The 25,463-nt window shown below is 45.3% G+C and overlaps 1 pseudogene across 1 annotated transcript in view; it reads right to left on the bottom strand.

The window, feature by feature from the left end:
- Positions 1-466: 466 nt before the first annotated feature.
- Positions 467-25,463, bottom strand: part of LOC143776798 (E3 ubiquitin/ISG15 ligase TRIM25-like) — a 36,359-nt pseudogene continuing 11,362 nt past the window's right edge. Inside the window, exons 2-5 of the transcript XR_013215910.1 lie at positions 4,423-4,755; positions 2,512-2,592; positions 1,047-1,104; positions 467-567 (exon numbers count right to left, since the gene is read on the bottom strand). The product of XR_013215910.1 is annotated as an E3 ubiquitin/ISG15 ligase TRIM25-like (transcript). The remainder of the gene's footprint in view (positions 568-1,046; positions 1,105-2,511; positions 2,593-4,422; positions 4,756-25,463) is intronic.

The raw sequence follows: 25,463 nt of genomic DNA, 5'->3' as shown, positions 1-25,463 counted from the left end.
GGGACCGTTGATCTGAGAAGACCTGCCCTGATTTTGGAAAACTGACAAAAAATCCGGTTAGACCAGGACTTGACTTAGGTAAATTAAACGTATTTGAAAATAAGAGAAATTTGGAAAAAAAATGGAAAATCCTTTAAGATCCATCCTACAAAAGGGGTTGGAGATACCAGTATGGTAGACGAGGGACTTATTACAAAATTTGCCTTGAGCTTAAGAGCTTCAAGTTACTATAATGGGCTTTGGGAAACCATGCTCTATGCGCTAAGTCTCACCTTTACCATACCCCAGTGGTCTGCCACTGATAGCTCTCCACTCCCTTCACCTCTGATATGCCATGAGAATCGGTGACTGTCCGGAGGTGCTGGAAACCAGTTGATGACTACTGGTATAAACAGGTGTAATAGTAAAAAATATATATAATAATTGGATTATATTTTGGTTACTCTCGTCTTCATGGCCCCTGTTCTTCTCCTCCCCTACGAAATAAATCACGCAATAGATTTTACCACATATCTTTTATTACATGGTAGAATTTCACTTTTCCATATCTTGCATTAACTTCATGCTCTATAGAGAGACAGAGAGATACATACAAAATTATTCATATGGACTTTAAAAAAAATTCTAAGAAGTATAAAAACGCTGCACTGGTTTTTTTTTAACAGACTAATGGGAGTCTTATGCTCAGTCGGAAAAATGGTAGTAAGTATATTACAAATCCCCACAGCGCCCCTACAGGTCATAACTGACAATGTACAGTGCTAGGGAATTTTTAACTTATGTGATTTACTAATAAACTAAAGTGGTTTAAATTCCTGCTCAGTCCAGGGGGCGGAGTCACTCAGTCACATGATCATACATAGGACCACCCACTTGACTCATAAGCCCACAGTGAGCAGACACAAATCTGTATATCACAAGTTCTACTAAATATTGCCCCACAAAACTATATATCAATTTGCTCAACTCCTCCTGATCTGTAACATGGTGCTAGGAGATAGGACTTCATAGTAAACCTGAGAGACCTACTGTGATGAATGTGATACCTGTGGAAGATTATTCCTGGTCGGGGGTCTTAATCTTCATCATCGGGACATTCTTCAACTGGAAGAGTATACAAGGTACTGATGACGTCACAATGCAAAATGTACCCATTACATAAAGAGGAAGCAGGGAACAGAAACCTTCCCAATGGAGTTTACTGGTGACGTACATGTACGTCAAAAGTCGTGACCCTGCCTTGTATACTTCTTTCCCGCACATGATGGCAGATTTAATCAGCCATCATGTGCCTCTTATAACCACGGGTTAAATCTCTGTGTCAATCTCTGACAGAGACATTTAACACATGCTGTCAATGCGCGTCATTCCACGATCCCATTGCTGCTCCCGTGACGTGATCGTAGCTCAGCGATGGGTTGCTGTGACAGTCGAGGGGTCTGCTGATAACCCCCATGCCTGTCATTATCATCCTCCCATAAAAACCAGCCCTGTGGCCAACGTTCTTAAATCGTGATTTTCATTATACATAGCAGTGATCAAGCACTGCTGTACATAGAACAGGCAATCAGATGTTCGCAGCATCAAGTCCCCAAAGGGGACTATTAAATACAGTAAAAACGTTTTTAAAAATATGAAAGAAATAAAAAAAAAATGCAAAAATTCAAATCACCCCTATTAAAAATAAAACTTTTTAAAAATATATAAAATACACATATTTGGTATTGCTGCGTTCGTAAAAGTCTGATCTATCAAAATATAAAATAATTTATTCCGATCGGTAAACGGCGTAATGAGAAAAAAAATCAAAACTCCAGAATTTTGTTTTTATGACTGCCACAATATTGCAATAAAGGCCGATAAGAGGCGATCAAAACATCGTATCTACCCCAAAATGGCATCAGTACAGGACGGAAAAAATAATCCCTCACTCAGCCCCAGATTGCAAAAAATGAAAACGTTACTGGTATCGGAATATGGCGAGTCGTGGCAACACAACCAAATTTTTGCTTTCTTACAAATTTCCTATTATTTTTTCGCCACCTAAATAAACAAAAAGAAAACTATGCATATTTGGTATCTGCGTACTCGTACTGACCTGGAGAATCAGATTGCCTGGTCAGTTTTACCATATAGTGAATATGGTAAATAAAAAAAACAAAAACAATTGCGGAATTGCACTTTTTTTTTTCCAGTTTCAACAAACTTGAATTTTTTTCCCCGGTTTTCAGTGCATCACATGATAAAATGAATAATTTTATTCAAAAGAACAGCTCATCCCACAATAAAACAAGCCCTCATAAGGCTATGTGGATGGGAAAATAAAAAAATTATGGCTTTTGAAAAAAGGGTAGAAAAAAAACCGAAAACTAAAAAACGGAAAATTGTCCTTGTGTGAAGAGATTTAAGAACCAGAGAATTCCGGACAAAGCTGACAATGCGGACCAGGGCTGGAGAGGACAAAGTATGACATTGGGAGCCACAGAATACCAATGATGGTAAATGACTTACGCATGCTGAACATGTCCTCCTCTGCAGTCACGGGATGATGATCTGTAGTTGCAGTAGTTACTGATTGAGATCCGCTATGAGCTAAAAAAACATAAGTATTATAAATGTCACAAATATTTTTCGAGACTCTAAAATGTTAATAATAGCAATGTCAACCAGCAATTAGTAGATATATGATAATGCTTCATTACATTTAAAGCAATCTATAGAGAGTGCACAAGTGACGTTTCGCAGACCTTCTTCAGGAGTTAAACTATAATTATTCTTGTGTTATTGCTTTGCTTTCTTTTGGGGTTTTGTATTATCTTTCATATACATGTTACATGTACATATTTCTAAAAGTGGTGGTCCAAGATCTCACTTTATTGCCAAGTTAGGCCTCTCAGCGTAGCACGGGCAAGATGTGGTCTGGTGTTTTGTTGAAAAACATTGAAGAAATGGTCGTATCATTGGTTCCATGACTAAATCATTTTCCCTCATCAAGGACTCTTCATAGCGTTGCCCACTATGGTCTACAGACCAGTCTCCGTCTATCTTTGCATCCAAGACAAACGTTTTCATCGTTGAAGAGGACATACCTCCATTGCAGCCTACATTGTCGTCTTGCTCTACCATGGTGGGGTTTGAGAGCGGTGGATGAGGTCACTTGTGGCTTGACATCTTGCTCGTAGCCCAATGTCATGCAGATGCCTTCTGAAGGTTTGTGTAGACGTTACATCATGTCATAGACTTCATATGTGACACCAAAATTAATTTGTAGTACAGAATGAATCACTATGCACCATTCTTCACCATGTGTGCAACTCTACGAACAGGAAAAGTTGGACTGGCCTTACCACCAGGATTATGGAGGGTTAGCATAATGGGCTATAGTGATTTGGTTTCAAACCAGTGGGACAGCCAGTTCTGTAAAGTGTCCTCATGTAATGCCCCACAGTTTGGGATCACATTAATGTTATTCATACTTGAATCAATTGCTAAGTGTCATCTTGATCTCATGATGTCAAAACGTGAACAGATGAAGAGGACTGTTTAATACCAATTCTAATTGAACTCCAAAATTTATTGGACGATTCATGGATCAAACACCTGTTGTCAATTTAGCCATTAAGCTCCTTGTTAGAGAACATCAAGTTGTGCAAAAAGTACTGAAACATTGAACAGTTGGACATGTGCATCCAAAAGTTTAGAGAAGGTCACGTTAACTTCACCTGAAAAGGTTAGAGGGCATTTTAGGTTCATCCCAAAATTTCACTCGAGAACTAAATATCTCTAACTTTTTGTGAGTAGTGTAAATTGTAGGTGTTCTAATTCCATGGACCTTTCTCTTCTCTTTAGGCTGCTTTCACACATCAGGTTTTTTGTTTCAGGCTAAATCCGGCGAGTGTTGGAAAAACTGGATCCGGCGCAGATTGTGACAAACTGATGCGACGGATCAGTTTTTTTGACTGATCCGGCTAGTCTATCTAGAGTATTGGCTAAAAAAAAAATTTGGAGCATGCTCAGTTTAAAAAACCGGATCAGGCCGCCGGCACCTTCCGGCTCCCATAGGCTTTCATTGTAGCAAACAGCTGGAAGCGCCGGATCCGGCCCTTCAGGCTTTTCCGCCGGAGACAAAAAACGTTGCAGTAGATGTTTTTTTCAGAAGCCGGAATCGGAATTTTAGCCGGATCCGGAAAAAAACGGAAGAAACGCTGGGCCATGCGGTGCGATCTGGTGCTAATACAAGTCAATGGGGGAAAAAACGGTTCCGGTTTTTATTTTTTCCGATTCCGGTTTTTCGCGGAAGAGCCGGATTTACCCTGAAACAAAAAACCTGATGTGTGAAAGCAGCCTAAGAGACCTCCATCTAACCTTGTCCTCATCTAAATATGCACCCAGTTTCATAGGAGCAGATGTGAAATATCTCACCTTCTCGTATCATCACTTTTACTTCTGTCTTCTGATCATTACGTATTCCAGTGATCTGCACACGGCAGCAGTAGGTTCCTTCATCTTTTTTAGTGACCCCGGTGATGGTCAGGGACACGTCTCCCAGATTAAAGTACCTTGACAGCTGATATCGGTCAGATTTCCTCCAGGTCACTCTTTGGCCATCAGTCCTGATAATCTCATCTTTACACCTAAAATGTGGACATCTGCCTCGTCCCCAGCACATTTTGGTTGTCTTGGCGCTATATGTGCAGGGTAATACAGCATTGCCATTCAGTGATACAGTCACCTGTGCCACTGGAGCCACCGAACCTGCAATTCGAGAAGACAATATAATAAATGTATACATACAATGTATGACAAATTAGGAACAATTTATCATGACTGATCTCTGAAAAATCCAGGAATCTCCACGTGGCAGCAATATGATCCTTCATTTTCTATAGTGACCTTGATAATGGCCAAGGACATAGCTCCCTGCTTATTTATGATGATCAATATGTGGTGTAAAAAATAGCACAGGGGCATGTAGGTGTTCCTCCATTACAGACTGTAGAGAGTCTGACATTAGCGAACACAGGACTGAGGCATAGAGTGAGTGCTGAAAGCCCTGCAGCTCAGTGTGTGAGGAAAGGAAACAGTCCTGGAACCCTATCTGTCAGAAAACCAGGAAATGTCCGCAGACAACTGGTCTACCACAGAGGAGGTTCCTGCTATCCATTCCTTGTGTTTCCAGGTATCTGAACGCTGCAGCCCCAAGCTGCATACCAGTGTGACCAGAGAGTTGCTGCTTCAAGAGATGTTCTCCTGCTGGGACTTATAGAAATCTATTAGAGAACTGATGCTGAGGGGATATTACTGAGACATCTGGTTCAACTGCTAAGAATTTGTGGCACCCCAGGAGTTCAGGTACCACAGTGGTATTGTTTTCCTCTCCGAGAGGGTGATGCCATGCCTGGAAACGAGGAGGATCCCTTTGACAGGTAACCTGTACATGCAACATGTTCTGACTCCAGGCCAGAAGGGTGAGCTCTGAACCTGGTTTCAGGAGAGCTTCCCTAGATAGATATACATTCTGGTCTGGAGGAGGAGTTAGTTAGTCTGTAGCAGACAAGGAACAGTGAAGGAACACAGGAGTGGTCAGGAGCTAGAGGAGAGCTGGGAGTGAGCTCCCTCTAGGCTAGAGAGCAGGAAACGGGAACCGGGAGCCCGAGGCTGTGTGGAACTACAAGTCCCACGGCAGAACCGGAGGGCAGGAAATTGGAAGTGACTTGCCCACATTGCATTCTGAGGTACAGCAACAACCAGAGCCCAGAGTCACCGTGGATAGAGACTCCAAGGAACGGCTCAAGTTGCCTATCATGCATGCAGGAACTGTCCCAGGACAGAGAGTAAAAGAGAACCTTGTCAGGAAGCCCCAGGCAGCAAGGGACTATTATTCAGCGCATAGTGGAAGGCTCCCAATCTGACCTGGCAAAGGGGATTCTACTCGTTTTCAGGCTGCCTGGACTCCACTGTCACCTGTTGCTGGTACCCTGGACTGTGGCTTACTACAACCAGTAAACCAGGTAAAGAGACTGCAACCCTGTGTCCTCTGTTTATTCTGGCACCACACAACCCTTGTCGAGTATACTGGGAGCCCTGGGTACCCAGCTTCACCTGTGGGAAGTGTCACCATCTTTGCTGCAGTACCATCACCCCCAGAGGATCCCTTTTAGCAGCGTTGCTCACCCCTGACCGAGTACCACAGGTGGTGTCACGAACTTTTACCACTTTACAAATCCCTTTAAAGACTATCCCTTTTACTTGGGTGCCCAGGGCCACGGACCGGGTCGCCGCCACCATGACCTCCCCTTTAATAACGACCGGACCCGGTACCGAGTACCCCTAGGCCCTGGCAGGCATTCCAAATTTCATGAGTGGGATTCTGCCAGGACTATATTAGAGTGTACTAACAGTTCCTATAAGCACCAACATCAACAGCAACTAGGCCCTATCATTGGACTTTGTTGATGAGATTGCTGCAGCCACCTTAGATTATCTCTGGCACTTGTAGTGTGAGTGTCATCGTCATCAGCTGTGGGCCAGAAGTATAAGAGACTTGGAAAAAGTGTAAGCAGGGGTGTAACTATCACAGGTGCAAGGGTTGCAATCGCACCCGGGCCCTGGAGCCTAGGGGGCCCTAAAAGTCCCTTTGGCCTATAGAAAAAGACTATTGCTATTAAAGATTTTAAATATTTTGGGGCCCCGTTGGAGCTTTGGCATTGGGGCCCATGAGTTTCAAGTTACGCCACTGAGTATAAGCATCTAATGTCTGTACCGTCAGACTGTGTATCACCCCAGAGAGTATTCCATGCAGTCCGTGGCCACGCCTGGTGTAATGCCCATCACTAGGGTTAGAGTCTAAGCCTGTGGCCCTTGTGTTGTACTTCATGATTAGGGGTTCCATGTTACTTTTCCTGCATTTTACACCATTTATCCCCCATACAATCCCAGTCAGATGCCTCTCATTCAGCCAAGCCAGATCTCCACTTTGCACTGACGAGGGGCAGTACCCCGAAACACAGTGTCTGCAAATTGAGATTCTGGTTTGGCTTTTATCCTAAGTCATGTGACAAGGCTCGTTAAAGGGTCGACATTGACTGTTAGGATTGCTACTTCCAATAGGTGGCACTAGAGTTCTAGTCCTCTTCCTCTCGGAAGAGACAATTCGCATCCCCCATACAACAAATCTGTACATTTTTTTTATAATTTGTGAGTGTGCATGGAGTGTGAACAGGGTTTCCTGAGTCAACGCCTTGGCTGAGAGCAAGACTCTCTGCAGGTGGGGACTAGACACAAGCCCCACGCAGGGGCCTTTCACTGTCAGTTTCTGGCCATACTGCTGACCTACATATATGCAATGCAGCTGCGACTCCTTCGTCCATAGGGCCCCTGTGCAGCTGAACAGGGTGCATAGGTGATATGTCCACCCCTCATATGGACCTCTTCCTATTTTGTCTAGTAAGATGGTAGGGTTTATTGGTAGGTGTATGTGGTGGCTACAATTTGTCTGCAGGAGCGTGCTTTAGGCTACGTTCACATTTGCGGTCGGCGCCGCAGCGTCGGACGCTGCAGCTTCGCCGCATGCGTCATGCGCCCCTATATTTAACATGGGGGCGCATGGACATGCGTCGCACTTGCGTTTTGCGCCGCATGCGTCCCTGCGGTGCCCGCGTCCGGGGGCAGAGGACGCAGCAAGTTGCATTTTTGCTGCGTCCAAAATCAATGAAAAAAAGGACGCATGCGGCGCAAAACGCAGCGTTGTGCATGCGTTTTGCTGCGTTTTTGTTTGCGTTGTGCGTTGCGGCGCCGACGCTGCGGCGCACAACGCAAATGTGAACGTAGCCTTAGAGATCTGTTCTTCTGACATCTTTATATGTTCTGCCACTGTTCTCAATTCTTCACATGTTAACTGAAGAAGCAGTTCACTGATCTTGTCCATTTGTATTTCCACATCCATTGATGCTGTAGGGCTCGTCCCCTTTAACTGGTGTAGCAGATTTGAGTTGAGGTGTTGTGCTGCTGTATTTTCCAGTCACTTTGCCTCTTTTCCCTCTACATGCAAATTCCGGCTCAGAATTCCCCGTACAGGCCACCAATGTTACATGTACGCTGCTAGGTTCAGATAGGGGCGGGACAGGTGTCATGAATTCTTTGGAACTCTGGGGGAACCGTTGCTCAGGGCGACCAAGTACTGAAGCTTCCTCAGGCACAAGATGGATCCACTTGCTCACACAGATACAATTGATTGAATCCTCATGAACAGATGAACAGTGTAGTTTAATGTCACAGCACATTCAGTACAATTCAAGTCTCTTAAGCACAGGCTTCATAAACAGGACAGCTGCTTCTTAGAGGCACATTGACTAACAGTCTCTTTACATAGCACAGTTCAGCACAGATCAAGACTCTTTACAAAAGCACAGGAGTATACAGCATTCCTTCCAGCACAGTGTAATGGAGGAAGGGGGAGGGTTTGCTGAGGGAGATTATCCCTGTACACAACTTCTTTCAGTCCTTATCTTTCTTTCCGCTCCTGTTACACTTTTTCAACTAGCAGTATAGGGGTAGCCCAACTCCACTCAGTACCTGAATCCAGTATCCCTATCCTTCACTTGCCTGAACTTCTGTGAAAGAGATCACAGAAACACACCACTCATTCCTTTGGCTGCTGCCAGAATGGTAAACAAGTTTCCCACCATCCCCCTGGGGCTCTGCTAACCACTCCCTGTCTCCTGTGACTGTATTAACCCCTCTAGTTGCTGGATGCTTTTGAAGCAACAACAGTTAGCACTATTTCTGCATGTCACAGTTCCCATCACCAGATCACACATATAGCCAGGAGCGTTTGTTTTGGCCAAGTTCAACTCTTTTGGCCGAGCCTTAATCTGCTCTAACCTTTTAATCATTTGTTAAAATATCCAATACAATGTGGGTATATTTTTATTCATTTTTCAATGTTTAAAATTACCAATAATATCACAATAATACCACATACAAGGGACAAATACCACCGCACCATGACCAGACAACATATTACCAACACAGTGACCGAATAATAGCACATACAAGGAATAAATACGGCCACACCATGACCAGATCACATATTACCACTACAGGGACCGAATAATACCACATACAAAGAGTAAATACCAACGGACCATGCCCAGACAACATATTCCCACCACATAGTGACCTATAATACCACATACAAGGAAAAAATACCACCACACCATGGCCGGACCACATATTACCAGCACATAGTGACCGAATACTACAATACTAAACATTAATAATAAAAAAACACAATACTAATATCACCACAAGTGCCAGTATACACAGGAGATCTGTACTTAGTATACAGTGTCCGTGTCCAGATAATACAGTGATCACCGGTGACATTATATACAGGAGCTCTGTTTATAGTGTCAGTGTACAGGTAATACAGTGATCACTGGTGACATTATACACAGGAGCTTTGTATATAGTGTATAGTGTACAGGTAATACAGTGATCACCAGTGACATTATACACAGGAGATCTGTATATAGTGTATAGTGTACAGGTAAAACAGTGATCACCAGTGACATACACAGGAAATCTGTATATAGTGATCACCAGTGACATTATACACAGGAGCTCTGTAAATAGTGTATACTGTACAGGTAATACAGTGATCACCAGTGACATTATGCACAGGAGGTCTGTATATAGTGTACAGGTGATACAGTGATCACCAGTGACATTATACACAGGAGATCTGTATATAGTGTACAGGTGATACAGTGATCACCAGTGACATTGTACACAGGAGCTCTGTATATAATGTCAGTGTACTGGCAATACAGTGATTACCAGTGACATTACACACAGGAGCTCTGTATATAGTGTATAGGTAATACAGCGATCACCAGTGAAGGAATACACAGGAGCTCTGTATATAATGTCAGTGTACAGGCAATGCAGTGATCACCAGTGACATTAAAGACAGGAGCTCTGTATATAATGTCAGTGTCTGAGGCGAGCTTCCAGGGCTGCAGAGCGGAGATGGAAAAGATCCCACTCCAACGAGCACTTTACCGCATTCAAACAGTCCCTCACTACTTTCAAGACCGCACTCGCCACAGCAAAACAAACCTATTTCTTATCTCTCATATCCTCCCTGTCTCACAACCCTAAACAGTTATTCAACACCTTCAACTCTCTCCTCCATCCCCCAGCACCTCCTCCCTCTCCACTCATCTCAGCTGAAGACTTTGCCTCATTTTTCAAGCAGAAGATTGAGAACATCAGAGACAGTTTTAGTCGACAACCCTCAGAGCCCTTCCTCCCAACTACCCAGCCCTCCACCTCGAAAACCCACTTCTCCACCATTACAGAAGATCGACTCTCCAATCTACTCTCAAGATCGCTTCTCACCACCTGTGCACTTGACCGATCCCTTCCCACTTCATCCCAAACCTCGTCACAGTCTTCATCCCAACTCTAACCCATCTCTTCAACCTATCACTAACAACTGGTGTTTTCCCCTCAAGCTTTAAACATGCCTCAATCACACCTATCCTCAAAAAGCCCTCTCTTGACCCATCATCTGTATCTAGCTATCGCCCTATATCACTTCTCCCCTAAGCCTCAAAACTACTGGAAAAACACGTCCATCTTGAACTGTCCTCCCTTCTATCTTCCTGCTCCCTCTTCGACCGCTTCCAATCAAGCTTCCGGTCACACCACTCCACTGAAACTGCCCTAAGGTCCCCAATGACCTATTAACCGCCAAGTGCAAGCGACACTACTCTATCCTCCTCCTCCAGGACCTGTCATCTGCCTTTGACACAGTGGACAATTCCCTATTACTACAGACGCTCTCATCCCTTGGCATCACAGACTTGGCCCTATCCTGGATATCGTCATACCTAACTGACCGAACATTCACACACCACCTCCTCACTTCGCCCCCTATCTGTCGGAGTCCCGCAAGGTTCAGTTCTAGGGCCCCTGCTCTTCTCCATTTACACTTTTGCTTGGGATAGCTCATACAATGTCACAGTTTTCAGTATCATCTCTATGCTGATGACACACAGATCTACATCTCTGGACCAAATATCGCCACCCTCCTAACCAGAATTCCTCATTGTCTATCAGCTATTTCATCCTTCTTCTCCGCTAGATTTCTAAAACTTAACAGGGACAAAACAGAATTCATTGTCTTTCAGCCATCTCACGCGACCCCCCCAACGAACCTATCCATTACAGTAAACGGCTGCCCACTCTCCCCAGTGCCACAAGCTCGCTGTTTCAGGGTAATCCTTGACACTGATCTTTCCTTCAAACCGCATATCCAAGCCCTTTCCACTTCCTGCCGCCTTCAACTAAAAAATATATCACGGATCCGTACATTCCTAAACCAAGAATCTGCAAAAACCCTAATCCATGCCCTCATCATCTCCCGCCTCGACTACTGTAACCTCCTGCTCTGTGGCCTCCCCTCTAACACTCTCGCACCCCTCCAATCTATTCTAAACTCAGCTGCCCGACTAATCCACCTGTCCCCCTGCTATTCCCCGGCCTCTCCCCTCTATCAATCCCTTCACTGGCTCCCCATTACCCAGAGACTCCAGTACAAAAGCCTAACCATGACATACAAGGCCATCCACAACCTGTCTCCTCCATACATCTGTGACCTCGTCTCCCGATACTTTCCTGCATGCAACCTCCGATCCTCACAAGATCTCCTTTTCTACTCCCCTCTTATCTCCTCTTCCCACAATCGCATAAAAGATTTCTCTCGCGCATCACCCCTACTCTGGTACTCTCTACCACAACATATCAGACTCTCACCTACCATCGAAACATATAGTGTCAGTGTACAGGTAATACAGTGATCACTGGTGACATTGTACACAGGAGCTCGGTATATAGTGTCAGTGTACAGGTAATACAGTGATCACTGGTGACATTGTACACAGGAGCTCGGTATATAGTGTCAGGATACAGGTAATATAGTGCTCACCAGTGACATCATACACAGGAGCTCTGTATACTGTGTCAGTGTACAGGTAATACAGTGATCACTGGTGACATTGTACACAGGAGCTCTGTATATAGTGTAAGGAAATAACACAGTTATCTAGAGCACCGCTTGCAGAGCACATTACTTAATTTTTTGCCAACTTCTACATTACACCAGATGAAGAAAAGGTGACATAGTGTCGCTCTGCACAGTAACATGACTCTCCCATTGAAAACAGTATCCTCAAAAAATATAATACATGACTGCAATAATATCCCTTAATTAGCCCCTATGGTAATAATCTCCCCCATCCTGACCCCCTTGTGTCTCATTCCTGGCTCCATCCATTAGTTCTCCCATCCTGCACTCATTAATGTCCATTGTCCCCATGTGATGTCCTATCCTGCCCCATATTATCTCCCCATCCTGCCCCATCTGTCTCCATCCTGCCCCATCTGATTCCATCCTGCCCCATCTGTCCCATGATCCTGCTCCATCTGTCCCATGGTCCTACCCCATCTGTCTCCATCGTATCCATCTTGCCCATGATCCTGCACCGCATTTCTGCATCCTGCACATATCTCCATCCTGCCCCATGATCCTGCACCATGTGTCTCCATCCTGCCCCATGATCCTTCCTGCACCATGTGTCTCCATCCTACCCCATGATCCTGCCCCATCTGTCTCCATCCTGCCCCACGTTCCTGCCCCATCTGTGTCCATCCTGTCCCAACTGTCTCCATCCTGCTCCATGATCCTGCTCCATCCCATCTGTCTCCATCCTGCTCCATCTGACTCATTCCTGCCCCATGTTCTTGTCCCATCTGTCTCCATCCTGTCCCATCTGTCTCCATCCTGTTCCATGATACTGCTCCATCTGTCTCTACCCTAGAGAATTACATGTGTGACCACCTCAGCCCTGACGGTGACAATGCCATAATGTGTAAGATGAGAATACTTCTATAATGGCCACTGAGCAGTTTTCTGATAAATAATCCGTTGTGGTTCTGTATACAGTAACATAGTAACATAGTTAACAAGGCCGAAAAAGACATTTGTCCATTCAGTTCTGTCAGAATAAATCCCCAGATCTACGTCCTTCTAAAGACCCTAATAACTGTAAAATACAATATTGTTACGCTCGCGGAAGACATCCAGGCCTCTCTTGAACCCCTTGACTGAATTCACCATCACCACCTCCTCAGGCAAGGAATTTCAGATTCTCACTGCCCTAACAGTAAAGAATCCTCTTATATGTTGGTGGAAAAACCTTCTCTCCTCCAGACGCAGCGAATGCCCCCTTGTGACTGTCACCTTCCTTGGTATAAACAGATCCTCGGAGAGATATTTGTATTGTCCCCTTATATACTTATACATGGTTATTAGATCGCCCCACAGTTGTCTTTTTTCTAGACTAAATAATCCTAATTTTGCTAATCTCTCTGTGTAATTTAGTTCCCCCATCCCCTTTATTAATTTTGTTGACCTCCTTTGTACTCGCTCTAGTTCCATTATATCCTTCCAGAGCAACGGTGCCCAACCCTGTACACAGTACTCCATGTGCGGTCTAACCAGGGATTTGTACAGAGGCAGTATAATGCTCTCATCATGTGTATCCAAACCTCTTTTAATGCACCCCATGATCCTGTTTGCCTTGGCAGCCGCTGCCTGGCACTGACTGTTCCAGATAAGTTTATCATTAACTAGGATCCCCAAGTCCTTCTCCATGTCAGATTTACTCAGTGATTTCCCGTTCAGTGTGTAAGGGTGATATTGATTCCTTCTTCCCATGTGTATAACCTTACATTTATCATTGTTAAACTGCATCTGCCACATCTTGGCCCACGTTTCCAACTTATCCAGATCCATCTGTAGCAGAATACTATCTTCTCCTGTGTTAACTGCTTTACATAGTTTTGCTTCATCTGCAAATATTGACATTTTACTGCGTAAACCTTCAACCAGATAGTTAATAAATATTTTGAAGAGAATAGGTCCCAACAAGGACCCCTGCGGTACCCCACTGGTCACAGCGACCCAGTTAGAGAATATACCATTTATAACCACCCTTTGCTTTCTATCACTAAGCCAGTTACTTACCCATTTACACACATTTTCCCCCAGACCAAGCATTCTCATTTTGTGTACCAACCTCTTGTGTGCCACGGTATCAAGCAGTTTGGAAAAATCAAGATATACCATATCCAATGACTCACCTTGGTCCAGTCTATAGCTTACCTCTTCATAAAAACTGATTAGATTGGTTTGACAGGAGCGATTCCTCATAAATCCATGCTGATATGGAGCTAAACAGTCTCATTGAGATAATCCAGAATAACATCCCTCAGAAACCCTTCAATATTTTACCAACAATAGAGGTTAGACTTACTGGCCTATCATTTCCAGGTTCACTTTTAGAGCATTTTTTGAATACTGGTACCACATTTGCTATGCGCCAGTCCTGTGGAACAAACCCCGTCATTATAGAGTCCCTAAATATAAGAAATAATGGCTTGTCTATTACATTACTTAGTTCTCTTAAGGTACCTTCACACGAAACGACTTTGTAACGATATTGCTAGCGATCCGTGACGTTGCAGCGTCCTGGATAGCGATATCGTTTAGTTTGACACGCAGCAGCGATCAGGATCCTGCTGTGATGTCGCTGGTCGCTGAATAAAGTTCAGAACTTTATTTGGTCGTCCGATCGCCGTGTATCGTTGTGTTTGACAGCAAAAGCAACGATACCAGCGATATTTTACACTGGTAACCAGGGTAAACATCGGGTTACTAAGCGCAGGGCCGCACTTAGTAACCCGATGTTTACCCTGGTTACCAGTGTAAAATGTAAAAAAAACAAACAGTACATACTTACATTCGCGTCCCCTGCCGTCTGCTTCCCACACTGACTGAGCGCCGCAAAGTGAAAGTGAAAGCACAGCACAGCGGTGACGTCACCGCTGTGCCCTGCTACTGCCGGTGCTCAGTCAGTCAGTCAGTGCAGGAAGCGGACGCCGGGGGACGCGAATGTAAGTATGTGCTGTTTGTTTTTTTTACATTTTACGCTGGTAACCAGGGTAAACATCGGGTTACTAAGCGCGGCCCTGCGCTTAGCAACCCGATGTTTACCCTGGTTACCCGGGGACCCCGGCATCATTGGTCGCTGGAGAGCGGTCTGTGTGACAGCTCTCCAGCGATCAAACAGCGACGCTGCAGCGATCGGCATCGTTGTCGCTATCGCTGCAGCGTCGTTTCGTGTGAAGGTACCTTTAGAACTCGTGGGTGTATGCCAACCGGACCCGGAGATTCATCAATTTTAATCTTATTTAGCCGGTTTCGCACCTCTTCTTAGGTTAGATTAGTGGCCCTTAATATTGGGTTTTCTTTGTCTCTCGGCATTTCACCTGGCATTTAATTTTCCACCGTGAATACCATGGATAATATATTAGCTTTTTCCTCATCATCTATAACCATTCTTTCCTCACAGTTTTTTTAAGGGGCCTACACTTTCACTTTTGATTCTTTTACTATTGACATAGTTGAAGAACAGTTTGGGATTAGGCATCTTTCACACTTCCGTCTTTTTGTTTCGGTCACAATGAATCGTTTTGTGAAAAAAAAACGAATCCAGCAAATGTTACTGCTGGATCCGTTTTTTTCTCATAGGCTTGTGGAGCGCCCCCACACCGCCGCAGGGCCGAGGGGTACCCGGTACCGGGCCTCTGAGTCTCAGTTCAGGAGTGGTCACGGTGGCTAGACCCGGTCCGTGGCCCTGTCTGTCAGTGGGGGACGTCCGGTGCAATAAGTGGTGGTGTAGCGGTGCAGTTTTGGGGTGCAGGTCGCGGTAAATAACGAGGACACCAGGTTGCAGTCTCTTTACCTCTTTACTGAAGATCTCTGAGTCCTCAGTCCAGAATACGGCTCACCAGGCTGCGCAAGTCCGGCCGGTCCAATGACACTTCCAGAGTTCTCTTCACAGGAGGAAATCTGTGCCTTCCCCCTAGCTGTTGTGAAATTGGATTTTGGGCTCCCCCGGTGGCCACTGGTGGAATTGAACTTGTGTGCATCATCCCCTCTGTTCACCTGTTCCCATCAGGATGTGGGAGTCGCTATTTAACCTTGCTCCTCTGTCACTTCCATGCCGGTCAACATTGTAATCAGAAGCCTTTCTGTGCATGTTCCTGCTACCAGACAACTTCCAGCTAAGTCGGACTTTTGTCCTTGTTTGTTTTTTGCATTTTGTTCCAGTTCACAGCTGCAGTTTCGTTTCTGTGTCTGGAAAGCTCTTGTGATCTGAAATTGCCACTCTGATGTTATGAGTTAATACTAGAGTCTTAAAGTAATTTCAGGATGGTGTATTGATAGGGTTTTCAGCTGACCATGAAAGTACCCTTTCTGTCTTCCTGCTATCTAGTAAGCGGACCTCGATTTTGCTAAACCTATTTTCATACTACGTTTGTCATTTTCATCTTAAATCACCGCCAATATATGTGGGGGCCTCTGTCTGCCTTTCGGGGAAATTTCTCTAGAGGTGAGCCAGGACTATATTTTCCTCTGCCAGGATTAGTTAGTCCTCCGGCCGGCGCTGGGCGTCTAGGGATAAAACGCAGGCTACGCTACCTGGCTACTGTTAGTTGTGCAGCAGGTTTAGTTCATGGTCAGTTTAAGTTTCCATCCTTCCAAGAGCTAGTTCCTATGTATGCTGGGCTATGTTCTCTTGCCATTGAGAACCATAACAGTTTGACCGGCCAACAAAGGGTTAAATTAATTGGCAGAGAAAGGAGAGAAAAAAGAAGTCTGCTGAAAAATTTTTATTTTTTTTTTTCCTTCAGTTCTGAGTGTGCTTTCAATTGAATCACTTGCAAGTCTGCCTATATTGCAGCCTTCCTCTCTCTCTCTCCTTCTAATCCTGGAATGGCTCTGTGTTCACCTGTTTAAAATGGATATTCAGAGTTTAGCTGCAGGTTTGAATAATCTCACCACGAAAGTTCAAAATTTACAAGATTTTGTTGTTCATGTTCCTATATCTGAACCTAGAATTCCTTTGCCTGAATTTTTCTCGGGGAATAGATCTTGCTTTCAAAATTTCAAAAATAATTGCAAGTTGTTTTTGTCCCTGAAATCTCGCTCTGCTGGAGATCCTGCTCAGCAGGTCAGGATTGTGATTTCCTTGCTCCGGGGCGACCCTCAAGATTGGGCTTTTGCATTGGCTCCAGGGGATCCTGCGTTGCTCAATGTGGATGCGTTTTTTCTGGCCTTGGGGTTGCTTTATGAGGAACCTCATTTAGAGCTTCAGGCGGAAAAAGCCTTGATGTCCCTATCTCAGGGGCAAGATGAAGTTGAAATATACTGCCAAAAATTCCGTAAATGGTCTGTGCTTACTCAGAGGAATGAGTGCGCCCTGGCGGCGAATTCAGAGAGGGTCTCTCTGATGCCGTTAAGGATGTTATGGTGGGGTTCCCTGTGCCTGCGGGTCTGAATGAGTCCATGACAATGGCTATCCAGATCGATAGACGTCTGCGGGAGCGCAAACCTGTGCACCATTTGGCGGTGTCTACTGAGAAGATGCCAGAGAATATGCAATGTGATAGAATTCTGTCCAGAAGCGAACGGCAGAATTTTAGACGAAAAAATGGGTTGTGCTTTTATTGTGGTGATTCAACTCATGTTATATCAGCATGCTCTAAGCGTACTAAGAAGCTTGATAAGTCAGTTTCAATTGGCACTTTTCAGTCTAAGTTTATTCTATCTGTGACCCTGATTTGTTCTTTATCATCTATTACCGCGGATGCCTATGTCGACTCTGGCGCCGCTTTGAGTCTTATGGATTGGTCCTTTGCCAAACGCTGTGGGTATGATTTAGAGCCTCTTGAAACTCCTATACCTCTGAAGGGGATTGACTCCACCCCATTGGCTAGTAATAAACCACAATACTGGACACAAGTAACTATGCGAATTAATCCGGATCATCAGGAGATTATTCGCTTTCTTGTGCTGTATAATCTACATGATGTGTTGGTGCTTGGATTGCCATGGCTGCAATCTCATAACCCAGTCCTCGACTGGAACGCTATGTCTGTGTTAAGCTGGGGATGTAAGGGGATGCATGGGGACGTACCTTTGGTTTCCATTTCATCATCTATTCCCTCTGAGATTCCTGAATTCTTGTCTGACTATCGTGACGTTTTTGAAGAACCTAAGCTTGGTTCATTACCTCCGCACCGGGAGTGCGATTGTGCCATAGATTTGATTCCGGGTAGTAAATACCCTAAGGGTCGTTTATTTAATCTGTCTGTGCCTGAACATGCTGCTATGCGAGAATATATAAAGGAGTCCTTGGAAAAGGGACATATTCGTCCTTCGTCATCTCCCTTAGGAGCCGGTTTTTTCTTTGTGTCTAAGAAAGATGGCTCTTTGAGGCCGTGTATTGATTATCGGCTTTTGAATAAAATCACGGTTAAATATCAATATCCGTTGCCACTGCTGACTGATTTGTTTGCTCGCATAAAGGGGGCCAAGTGGTTCTCTAAGATAGATCTCCGTGGGGCGTATAATTTGGTGCGAATTAAGCAGGGGGATGAGTGGAAAACCGCATTTAATACGCCCGAGGGCCACTTTGAGTATTTGGTGATGCCTTTTGGCCTTTCAAATGCCCCTTCAGTCTTTCAGTCCTTTATGCATGACATTTTCCGTGATTATTTGGATAAATTTATGATCGTGTATCTGGATGATATTCTGATTTTTTCGGATGACTGGGACTCTCATGTCCAGCAGGTCAGGAGGGTTTTTCAGGTTTTGCGGTCTAATTCCTTGTGTGTGAAGGGTTCTAAGTGCGTTTTTGGGGTTCAAAAGATTTCCTTCTTGGGATACATTTTTTCCCCCTCTTCCATCGAGATGGATCCTGTCAAGGTTCGGGCTATTTGTGATTGGACGCAACCCTCTTCTCTTAAGAGTCTTCAGAAATTTTTGGGCTTTGCTAACTTTTATCGTCGATTTATTGCTGGTTTTTCTGATGTTGTTAAACCATTGACTGATTTGACTAAGAAGGGTGCTGATGTTGCTGATTGGTCCCCTGCTGCTGTGGAGGCCTTTCGGGAGCTTAAGCGCCGCTTTTCTTCCGCCCCTGTGTTGCGTCAGCCTGATGTTGCTCTTCCTTTTCAGGTTGAGGTCGACGCTTCTGAAATCGGAGCTGGGGCGGTTTTGTCGCAAAGAAGTTCCGACTGCTCCGTGATGAAACCTTGTGCTTTTTTTTCTCGTAAATTTTCGCCCGCCGAGCGGAATTATGATATTGGGAATCGGGAGCTTTTGGCCATGAAGTGGGCTTTTGAGGAGTGGCGTCATTGGCTTGAGGGGGCTAGACATCAGGTGGTGGTATTGACCGACCACAAAAATTTAATTTATCTTGAGTCCGCCAGACGCCTGAATCCTAGACAGGCGCGCTGGTCGTTGTTTTTCTCTCGGTTTAATTTTGTGGTGTCATACCTACCGGGTTCTAAGAATGTTAAGGCGGATGCCCTTTCTAGGAGTTTTGAGCCTGACTCCCCTGGTAATTCTGAACCTACAGGTATCCTTAAGGATGGAGTGATATTGTCTGCCGTTTCTCCAGACCTGCGGCGGGCCTTGCAGGATTTTCAGGCGGATAGACCTGATCGTTGCCCACCTGGTAGACTGTTTGTTCCTGATGATTGGACCAGTAAAGTCATTTCTGAGGTTCATTCTTCTGCGTTGGCAGGTCATCCTGGAATCTTTGGTACCAGGGATTTGGTGGCAAGGTCCTTCTGGTGGCCTTCCCTGTCACGAGATGTACGAGGCTTTGTGCAGTCTTGTGACGTTTGTGCTCGGGCCAAGCCTTGTTGTTCTCGGGCTAGTGGATTGTTGTTGCCCTTGCCTATCCCGAAGAGGCCTTGGACGCACATCTCGATGGATTTTATTTCGGATCTTCCTGTTTCTCAGAAGATGTCTGTCATCTGGGTGGTGTGTGACCGTTTCTCTAAGATGGTCCATTTGGTTCCCCTGCCTAAGTTGCCTTCTTCTTCCGAGTTGGTTCCTCTGTTTTTTCAAAATGTGGTTCGTTTGCATGGTATTCCGGAGAATATCGTTTCTGACAGAGGAACCCAATTCGTGTCTAGATTTTGGCGGGCATTCTGTGCTAGGATGGGCATAGATTTGTCTTTCTCGTCTGCTTTCCATCCTCAGACTAATGGCCAGACCGAGCAGACGAATCAGACTTTGGAGACATATTTGAGGTGTTTTGTGTCTGCAGATCAGGATGATTGGGTTGCTTTTTTGCCTTTAGCGGAGTTTGCCCTCAATAATCGGGCCAGCTCTGCCACCTTGGTGTCTCCTTTTTTCTGTAATTCGGGGTTTCATCCTCGATTTTCCTCCGGTCAGGTGGAATCTTCGGATTGTCCTGGAGTGGATGCTGTGGTGGAGAGGTTGCATCAGATTTGGGGGCAGGTGGTGGACAATTTGAAGTTGTCCCAGGAGAAGACTCAGCTTTTTGCCAACCGCCGGCGTCGGGTTGGTCCTCGGCTTTGTGTCGGGGACTTGGTGTGGTTGTCTTCTCGTTTTGTCCCTATGAGGGTTTCTTCTCCTAAGTTTAAGCCTCGGTTCATCGGCCCGTACAAGATATTGGAGATTCTTAACCCTGTGTCCTTCCGTTTGGACCTCCCTGCATCTTTTTCTATTCATAATGTTTTTCATCGGTCATTGTTGCGCAGGTATGAGGTACCGGTTGTGCCTTCCGTTGAGCCTCCTGCTCCGGTGTTGGTTGAGGGCGAGTTGGAGTACGTTGTGGAAAAAATCTTGGACTCCCGTGTTTCCAGACGGAAACTCCAGTATCTGGTCAAATGGAAGGGATACGGTCAGGAGGATAATTCTTGGGTGACTGCCTCTGATGTTCATGCCTCTGATCTGGTCCGTGCCTTTCATAGGGCTCATCCTGATCGCCCTGGTGGTTCTGGTGAGGGTTCGGTGCCCCCTCCTTGAGGGGGGGGGGTACTGTTGTGAAATTGGATTTTGGGCTCCCCCGGTGGCCACTGGTGGAATTGAACTTGTGTGCATCATCCCCTCTGTTCACCTGTTCCCATCAGGATGTGGGAGTCGCTATTTAACCTTGCTCCTCTGTCACTTCCATGCCGGTCAACATTGTAATCAGAAGCCTTTCTGTGCATGTTCCTGCTACCAGACAACTTCCAGCTAAGTTGGACTTTTGTCCTTGTTTGTTTTTTGCATTTTGTTCCAGTTCACAGCTGCAGTTTCGTTTCTGTGTCTGGAAAGCTCTTGTGATCTGAAATTGCCACTCTGATGTTATGAGTTAATACTAGAGTCTTAAAGTAATTTTAGGATGGTGTATTGATAGGGTTTTCAGCTGACCATGAAAGTACCCTTTCTGTCTTCCTGCTATCTAGTAAGCGGACCTCGATTTTGCTAAACCTATTTTCATACTACGTTTGTCATTTTCATCTTAAATCACCGCCAATATATGTGGGGGCCTCTGTCTGCCTTTCGGGGAAATTTCTCTAGAGGTGAGCCAGGACTATATTTTCCTCTGCCAGGATTAGTTAGTCCTCTGGCCGGCGCTGGGCGTCTAGGGATAAAACGCAGGCTACGCTACCCGGCTACTGTTAGTTGTGCGGCAGGTTTAGTTCATGGTCAGTTTAAGTTTCCATCCTTCCAAGAGCTAGTTCCTATGTATGCTGGGCTATGTTCTCTTGCCATTGAGAACCATAACACCTAGCGCTATGTGTTGTAGTCCTTCCCTGCTGTGCTTACGGAAAGTACCCCACAACTGTTGTGTCTGTTTCTTAAGTTCCCTCACAACTCGACTAGATGATGTTCTGCTAATCCTCCGTCCCTCCCTGAGGTTCGGGTAGGAACGGCACCCGTTTGACGGGTAGGCCTGGAGTTCTTCCGGGACCCTAGAGACGCCCCTCTCCCACAATTGCCTCCCAAGACTTCATAGGTGATTTGAGTTAGACAGCCCGCCTGAGACTGACTGTCCTGCCGCTGTTTGGAGTATTGCTTGAAGCTGAATGTTATTCTACTCCCTCGGCGTTCCGGCCACCGGTAGTGCGCCTCAGTAGGATGTTGCTTCGGTCTTACAGCACGACTCCTACTGGTATTTCTCCTTTGCGTGATCCCGTTTCTCACTCAGCACAATCTATCTCTCTTCTAATCCTTTCTTGGGCACCGCCGCTACCCGGATCAGGCACGGTCCCATTACGTTCGTTCTCGTTGCCAAGCCTCTGTCAGGATCCCACCCCTGACAGAGACCCTACTGTATCTTCCCCTACAACACCCCCTGCCACAAGGTGTTGCCTGGTTCCAACCCAGTCAGCTTTCTGATCTAACTTCCTGCCTGACCCCCAGTTTACCCACTATGGTGGGGAGTGGCCTAATGAATAGCACCCTTAGCTCCCCCCGGAGGCCCGGCTGTGAAATGTATTGGTGTCTGTGATACCTGATCAGATGAACTCCTTCAGTGCCATCGGACGCACCATAGCTCCCCATAGTGGCGGAGCCACAGTACTGCAACAACCAGGACTCTGGGGCGCTGCACTCCCCCCTGGTTAAACACAGTACTCCGGGACTGGGAAGAAAACAACAATACAAGTTTAGCAAAAAGACATACAATTTTGTTGAGTGCAATAACAATAAGTATACTTGAACAGGCTTCCCTTTATGGGAGGTAAGGACACTTGAACGTTACAAACATGGTTAAATAACATAGCAACATGCTATAAAATACTCTTCTTACCCAACCGGGTATTCTACTAAGTGCAAAAATTGCTGAACAATACTTTAACGTTGCCTTTAAGGACATACACTCCTGTTGTGATTTTGCTTTTTGCTCCCTCTAGTGGTCATTAGTGATTTGACTCTGGAGCTTCTGTCTTTTCCTATATCCTCACCTGGGCCGTTAGTTCAGGGGCGTTGCTATATAAGCTCCCTGGACCTTCAGTTCAATGCCTGGCATCGTTGAAATCAGAGCTAATCTGTTGTGCTCTTGTCCTATGATCCTGGTTCCTGTATTTCAGCTAAGTCTGCTTCCTTGCTTTTTGCTTTTGTTTTGTTTGGTATTTTTGTCCAGCTTGTTCCAATCTGTATCCTGACCTTTGCTGGAAGCTCTAGGGGGCTGGTGTTCTCCCCCCGGACCGTTAGACGGTTCGGGGGTTCTTGAATCTCCAGCGTGGATTTTTATAGGGTTTTTGTTGACCAGATAAGTTATCTTGCTATATTCTGCTATTAGTAAGCTGGCCTCTCTTTGCTGAACCTGGTTCATTTCTGTGTTTGTCATTTCCTCTTTCCTCACCGTTATTATTTGTGGGGGGCTTGTATCTTGCTTTGGGGTCCCTTTCTCTGGAGGCAAGAGAGGTCTTTGTTTTCTTCTCCTAGGGGTAGTTAGATTCTCCGGCTGGCGCGAGTCATCTAGCGACCACCGTAGGCATGATCCCCGGCTACTTCTAGTGTTGGCGTTAGGAGTAGCTATTTGGTCAACCCAGTTACCACAGCCCTATGAGCTGGATTTTTGAATCTCGCAGACTTACACGTTCCTCTGAGACCCTGTCCACTGGGGTCATAACAGTATGCCAGGCCAGTATTAAATGTTTAATGCATTGCAGAAGTGGGATTATAAGAAAGAAAATTTTGAGGTTTTTTTTTTCCCTCTCTCATTTTTTTTTTTTTTTTCTTTTCTTTTCCCCTTTACCTCAGAGTGGCTTAAGCTTGCTGCAGACATGAATGTCCAGACCTTGATTACAAGTGTGGACCAGCTTGCCGCTCGTGTGCAGGGTATACAAGATTATGTTACCAGAAATCCTAGGTCTGAACCCAAGATTCCGATTCCTGAACTGTTTTCAGGAGACCGATTTAAGTTTAGGAATTTCAGGAATAATTGTAAATTGTTTTTGTCCCTGAAACCTTGTTCGTCTGGAGACTCTGCTCAACAAGTGAGGCTGAGGTGTATTGCCAAAAATTTCGGAAATGGTCCGTGCTGACACATTGGAACGAGTGTGCACTGGCCGCTAATTTTAGAAATGGCCTTTCTGAGGCCATTAAGAATGTTATGGTGGGTTTTCCCATTCCCACAGGTCTGAATGATACCATGTCCCTGGCTATTCAAATTGACCGGCGGTTGCGGGAGCGCAAAACCGCAAATTCCCTCATGTTGTTGTCTGAACAGACACCTGATGTGATGCAATGTGATAGAAAAACCGCAAATTCCCTCATGGTGTTGTCTGAACGGACACCTGATTTGATGCAATGTGATAGAATCCTGACTAGAAATGAGAGGAAAATTCATAGACGCCGGAATGGCTTGTGCTACTACTGTGGTGATTCTACACATGTTATCTCAGCATGCTCTAAACGTATATCTAAGGTTGTTAGTCCTGTCACCGTTGGTAATTTGCATCCTAAGTTTATTCTGTCTGTAACTTTGATTTGCTCACTGTCATCTTATCCTGTCATGGCGTTTGTAGATTCAGGTGCTGCCCTGAGTCTTATGGATCTCTCATTTGCTAAGCGCTGTGGTTTTATTCTTGAACCATTAGAAAATCCTATCCCTCTTAGGGGTTTTGATGCTACGCCATTAGCAGAAAATAAACCGCAGTATTGGACACAGGTTACCATGTGCATGACTCCTGAACACCGCGAGGTGATACGTTTTCTCGTTCTACATAAAATGCATGATTTGGTTGTTTTGGGGCTGCCATGGTTACAGACCCATAATCCAGTCCTTGACTGGAAGGCTATGTCAGTGTCTAGTTGGGGCTATCGTGGTATTCATGAGGATTCCCTGCCTGTGTCTATTGCTTCTTCTACGCCTTCGGAAGTTCCGGCGTATTTGTCTGATTATCAGGATGTCTTTAGCGAGTCCAGGTCCAGTGCATTGCCTCCTCATAGGGAATGTGACTGTGCAATAGATTTGATTCCAGGCAGTAAATTTCCTAAGGGAAGACTGTTTAATCTGTCGATACCTGAACATACCGCTATGCGTTCATATATCAAGGAGTCTCTGGAGAAAGGACACATCCGTCCGTCTTCTTCCCCTCTTGGTGCGGGATTCTTTTTTGTGGCTAAAAAGGACGGATCTTTGAGGCCTTGTATTGACTATCGGCTTTTAAATAAGATCACTGTCAAATTTCAGTATCCTTTGCCGCTGTTGTCTGACTTGTTTGCCCGGATTAAAGGTGCCAAGTGGTTTACCAAGATAGACCTTCGTGGTGCGTACAACCTTGTGCGCATTAAGCAAGGGGATGAATGGAAAACCGCATTCAATACGCCCGAAGGTCATTTTGAGTACTTGGTGATGCCTTTTGGGCTCTCTAATGCCCCTTCAGTTTTTCAGTCCTTTATGCATGACATTTTCCGGAACTATCTGGATAAATTTTTGATCGTTTATCTGGATGATATTCTGTTTTTTTCTGATAATTGGGACTCGCATGTGGAGCAGGTCAGGATGGTC

The sequence above is a fragment of the Ranitomeya variabilis genome, chromosome 5, assembly GCF_051348905.1.
Source record: "Ranitomeya variabilis isolate aRanVar5 chromosome 5, aRanVar5.hap1, whole genome shotgun sequence".
Classification (NCBI taxonomy): Eukaryota; Metazoa; Chordata; class Amphibia; order Anura; family Dendrobatidae; genus Ranitomeya; species Ranitomeya variabilis.
Note: the sequence above shows the minus strand (reverse complement) of the source record. Positions and strands in the feature narration are given on the sequence as shown.